Raw genomic sequence first — 6011 nt, 5'->3', positions numbered from 1 at the left:
AGATTCAATGCAATCCCTATCAAAATTCCATCACAATTCTTCAAGGACCTGGAAAGAACATTAATCAACTTTATATGGAAAAACAAAAGGCCCAGGATATCCAAAACAACCCTATACAATAAAAGAACTTCAGGAGGCATCACCATACCTGACTTCAAGCTCTATTATAGAGCTATAGTACTGAAAACAGCTTGGTATTGGCACAAAAATAGGCAGGTAGACCAATGGAACCGATTCGAAAGCCCTAATTTTAACCCACACAACTATGAACACTTGATTTTTGACAAAGAAGCTAAAACTGTAAAATGGAAAAAAGAAAGCATCTTCAACAAATGGTGCTGGCATAACTGGGTACTGGTATGCAGAAGACTGCAGATAGATCCATGTTTATCGCCTTGTACAAAACTTAAGTCCAAATGGATCAAAGATCTCAACATAAATCCAGCCACACTGAAACTTTTAGAAGAGAAAGTGGGAGATACTCTTCAACGAGTTGGTACAGGAGACCACTTCCTAAACATAACACCAGTGGCACAGACACTGAGATCGACAATTAACAAATGGGACCTTCTGAAACTAAAACGCTTGTGTAAGGCGAAGGACACAGTCAAAAAGACAAAAAAAGGCAGGCCACAGAATGGGAAAAGATATTCACTAACCCTACATCTGACAGAGGGCTAATCTCCGAAATTTACAAAGAACTCAAGAAACAAGTTTCCAAAACACCAAAGGATCCAATTAAAAGGTAGGGTACAGAACTAAATAGAGAATTCTCAATAGAAGAGGCTTAAATGGCCAAGAGACACTTAAGAAAGTGCTCAACATCCTTAGCCATCAGGGAAATGCAAATCAAAACAACTCTGAGATACCATCTTACTCCTGTCAGAATGGCTAAAATCAAAAACACCGAAGACAATTTATGCTGGACAGGATGTGGAGAGAGGGGACTACTCCTCCACTGCTGGTGGGAGTGCCAACTCATACAGCCTCTTTGGAAATCAGTATGGAGATTCCTCAGGAAAATGGGTATTAGTCTATCACTAGACCCAGCAATTCCACTCTTAGGCATATATCCAAATGAGGCAAATTCATACAACAAGGGCATCTGCTCCACTATGTTCATAGCAGCATTATTTGTAATAGCCAGAACCTGGAAGCAACCTAGATGCCCCTCAACTAAAGAGTGGATAGAGAAAATATGGTACATTTACACAATGGAGTATTACTCAGCAGAAAAAAAATGGAATCTTGAAATTCACAGGTAAATGGATAGCACTGGAAGAAACCATCCTGAGTGAGGTAACCCAGTCGCAAAAAGACAAACATGGTATGTACTCACTAATATATGGATTTTAGACATGGATCAGGATAGTGCCAATCTGCACTTCCACTGATAGAGAGTCTGGGAAACAGGAAAGAACCTAAAAGATATGCATATATGCATAGTACCCAAGAGAAGAGGATTGAGACAAGATCCTCTGAATGGATGGGGAACACGGCGAGGGGTTGGGGGGGAGTGGGAGCTGGGAAGAAGAGAGGGGGTGAAGAGGAAGAGAGTTGGTCATGGGGGAACAGGAAGTTGAGTGGGCGGGGGTAGAATAGGGGGAAGAGGGAATCATAGGATAGAAGACAGATCAGGCACCAGAGTGACCTTGAGTGATCTAAAGGTATAACACCAATTGGCAAGCTAAGCAATAGTGGAGAGTCCACCTCGAATGCCCATTCCTGATAATGAACTTGATGTCTATAACCATCACGGAGCCTTCATCCTGTGACTGATGGAAGCAGAGGAAAACACACAATTAATCACTGAACTGAACCCAAGGAACCCAGTGACAGAGAGAGAGGAGTGATGAGCAAATTGGCAAAGATTGTGCTGGCAAAACCAGCAGAGACAGCTGATCTGAACAGGGGAGAGCTCTTGGACCCCATACCGGCAGTGGGGAGGCCAGCAAGGGACTGATCTGGACCCCCCCAAATGTGAGTGTCAGCGAGAAGGCCTGGGCAACCTATGGGGCCCTGAGCTGTGGAGCAGTGTCTATCCCTGTTATACAAACAGTCTTCGTGTGCCTATAGCACAAAGAGGGATGCTCTCTCAGCCTGGACTCTTAGGGTAGTGCCTGGACCCTACCCAGAGTGAAATGACAGACTCTTGATATCCCCTATGTGGAAGGATTTGGCAATAGGGTGGGAGGGTTGGGGGGAAGGGGAGTGCGGGAGGAAGGGAGGGAGAGGGAACTGGGATTAACATGTAAAACAAGCTATTTAAAATTAAAATAAAAAATGATAAAAAAAAAAGAAGAGGCAGACTCTCCCTCAGTTAAGTACTGGGCTGAACTCAAGAAAGCCAGTAACAGAGAGGGAGGACTGATGACCAAAGGGATTAAGACTGGGCTGGTTTAACCCCCCCAGAAACAGCTGACCAGACAAAGGTTAACTCTTGAATCCTAGGCATCAACCTGGGAATCCAGCATGGAACTGATCAAGACCCCCTGAATGTGAATGTCAGTGAGGAGGCCTAGGTAATCTATTGAGCCTTGGGCAGCAGATCAGTACCCATCCCGAGTATACACACGGACTTTGGACTCCCATCCAACAATGTGATGTTCACTCTCACCCTGAACTCTTGGGGGGGAGGGTCTAGGCTCTGCCCTGTATGAAATGACAGACTATGGACACCCCCATGGAGGGCCTCACCCTCCCTGGGGAAAGGAGGGGATAATGGGGGGGTTGGGGGGAGGGCACAGGAAGAGGGGAGGGAAAGGGAGAGGGACCTGGAACTGACTTGTGAAGCAACCTTGTTTCTTATCTTAATTTAAACTGAAAAATAAAAAAAATCATAATCTCCAAAATAAAATTCAAAAACACCAGAAAAAATGTGTTATTAGTTAGGTTTATTCTTCCATAAATACCTGTTTGATTAAAGTATTTGCTAGACTATTCATTACAAATTTGACTGTTTTTAAATTTTAATTACAAGTTAGGTGTACCATATTTCTCTTAAACATTCAAAATTAATAGATTTTCTGTGGTATCCTTCTTATCTTTATTCCTAATTTTGTACACATATTTTGAAAGCCCTGCTGTTGACACTAGGGTCTTATTTGGGAACTGGCAATATTTGCTGATTGCCTTAGTTATAGTTGATCAAAATATCCTGAACTTGAAATGCTTTAATCCCATTCCATCTGAACCCTGTGGACATGACACAATACAGAAAAGATGGCATTTTTTTCATTTCTCCATTAACTTAAGTTGTTAAACCCAACTGCTTCAAGGTGAAGTTATTGCTGCAATATTTATGAAAGTCATATTATTGTGAAGTCCATTACTAGATAGGATATAGCTGAATCATAGGTTTTAAGACACAACTTTTACTGCCCGAGGCTGTTATTTAAACTTCAGAACTTACTAAAAGGATGTCATCACCATTTTAAAAATATACTTACCACTCTCCATTCATATTCCCTTTGAATCCTGAACCAAAGCAGGGAAAGACAGTTGAATCAATGAACATATTGAGTGTGTGTGCTTCTTTTATTTCACTGTTACAAACATTGCTAACAGATTTAATTGTGCTAGTTTTGCACCACCATAGCAAACAGTAAGCATTGTGATGAATAGACATTTCCTTTTTTAATAATTTTTTAATTTAGAAACAATCTAATTTTATGTGTCAATTCCCCCATTCCCAAACTCTCCCATGCCTCCCACCAACACCTCTCAACCCACCCTTCTCCCAGTCTCCAAGGATAGTAAGATAGATATTTTCTACTGTTTATTTTTTTTCACATCTTAATCATCCAGTTCTCATATGAAGGATAAAATGTATGAATAGGAATAGCATTGCAAGTAATGCTGATTCTGGGGCAATTTGTAGGAAAAGCAATGCATGGGAAAGAGAACTTTAAGATTTTCTTGCTAGTTGTAATTTTGGGATACAACTTATGTCTTTCGAATAATGAACTTTGTATGATACAGTCTCTTTTCTAATCATCCCTGGGTTTTGTTTTAATTTTACCTATTAAATTCCTAAGGCTATGTGGCTTTAGAATTTTGTAACTTATATAAAACATATTTTCTTTCTTTGCTTAATTGTATTCTCCTCCTATTATTGGTTACTGAATCTTCTGAATTGTTACTTGTACATAGTGAGTGTGTGTGTGTGTGCATGCGCCAGTGTGTCTGTCTGTGTCACTGTATCATTCTGTGTTAGTGTCTTTATGAGTGTGTGTCTGAGTCTCTGTGTTTGTGTCTGTGTCAGTTGATGTGTCTTTGAGTGTCTGTTTATGTAGGTGTCTATATTTGTATGTGTTTTGTTTCTGTGCATGTATTTGTGTCTTTATTAGTGTATTTGTGTTTATATCTGTGGTTTATTTTTGTTTGTGTGTGTGTGTGTCTATGTGTGTATGCTATACAGGTGATCACATGTTCACGATTACAAAGCTTATGATATATCCAGAAGAGACGACTTTCATAGTGGTCCCAATATTGGCTCCATCCCAAGACTTACAGAGTCTGCACTGACAACGATGGAACCAGCATGGAACTTACATACTCCCTCTGTTTATATGTGACAATTGAATAATGTGATTCTCTTGTGGGATTCCTAACTGGGAGCACGGACTATCTCTGGTTTTGTTTCCTGCTTTGGCGATCCATTCCTTTTACTGGGTTGCGCCCTCCAGCTTTAATAGAAGGGGAGGTGTCTAGTCCCCATGCAGCTTGACATTCCATAGCTGACTGATATGTATGAGAGGCCAGCCCATTTCTGAATAAAAACAGAAGAAGAGGAGTTGGGGGAGGCTTGAGAAGAGAGGAGGGAGGGAAAACTTTGTTTGGGATATAAAAACATTAAATAAGTAAATAAAGTTAAATAAATAAAATAAAAAGTGGTCAACCTAATACTTGCACAGAGGTAACATTATACAAAATGAACAGGTTATATTTAGTTATATGTACTCATACACATGCTCACACACACACTCATATTCATACACGCGCATTTACACCTATGCATACAGTAATAATTAGTGAAAAAGATGTCATGAATTTGAGGGAGAGCAGGGATGGATATATGGCAGACTTTGGAGGTAGTAGGTAGAAGGCAGGAAGACTGTTGTAATTATATTATAAACTGAACAATTACAAATAAAACCAGGGCAGATTTAAGAGTAAATAAAAAGAGATTCTATTGTTTAATAAGAGGAGCTGCAAGGATTTTTTAAAGTTTAATCAGCCCTAAAATAACACAACAATGTTTAATTAACCAAATAAATATTATTGAAGATACAATTATTAATCTCATTTAAAAACTTGAATGTACCTTCATCATGTGCTTGCCTAGTTAATGACTGGAGGATCTGAAAAAGTAACAATAGAAAAGCTGCAGTTGGGAGGGGGACTCATGGGAACCCTAGTGAGATGACTGTCTTCTAAGGATCATGTAACTTCACTCTTTTTTACACTTTTTAATAGTCATGAAAAACTTAAAGGAAATAGCCTTTTTTTCTTCTTCAGTAAAACACTCTCTAACAGTTCAACCACTTTTGATACACGTCTTTTAAATCAGTGCACAAACTCTCAGTAAATAGGATTTGTTAGAGTCAAAGGAGAACACTCTAGGGTTAGCTGAACATAAATCATGGTGGCCATTTACCTTTCAGTATTTGCCTCTTACAAATAAAATTAGGTGTGTTAGTGTTTTGACCTTTCAATAAAATGAAATTTAGCAGAGAATATTTCTCGTTTGAGAAATCAACTCTTGGACATAGACTAAAGTTTCTCTGCACATTTATGATACACACTTTAGTCTGATGCTTTTCTCCAATAGTTTAGTAATACATTTAATCCGCAAGCTATTCTTACACTCAAGAAAGTCAGACATTGGTTGGAAGCTACTAACACAGCAAGAAGAATCCACACATCCACTCCTTGATTCTGAGAAGCTTTTGTATTCTAAAGAAAAATGGATGACATTGAACCACCTGTACCTCAGTCTGTCAAAATTA

Source organism: Mesocricetus auratus, unplaced genomic scaffold (genome assembly GCF_017639785.1).
Source record: "Mesocricetus auratus isolate SY011 unplaced genomic scaffold, BCM_Maur_2.0 Super-Scaffold_100008, whole genome shotgun sequence".
Classification (NCBI taxonomy): domain Eukaryota; kingdom Metazoa; phylum Chordata; class Mammalia; order Rodentia; family Cricetidae; genus Mesocricetus; species Mesocricetus auratus.
The sequence above is the reverse complement of the archived record's forward strand: the minus strand, read 5'-3'. Positions refer to the sequence as shown.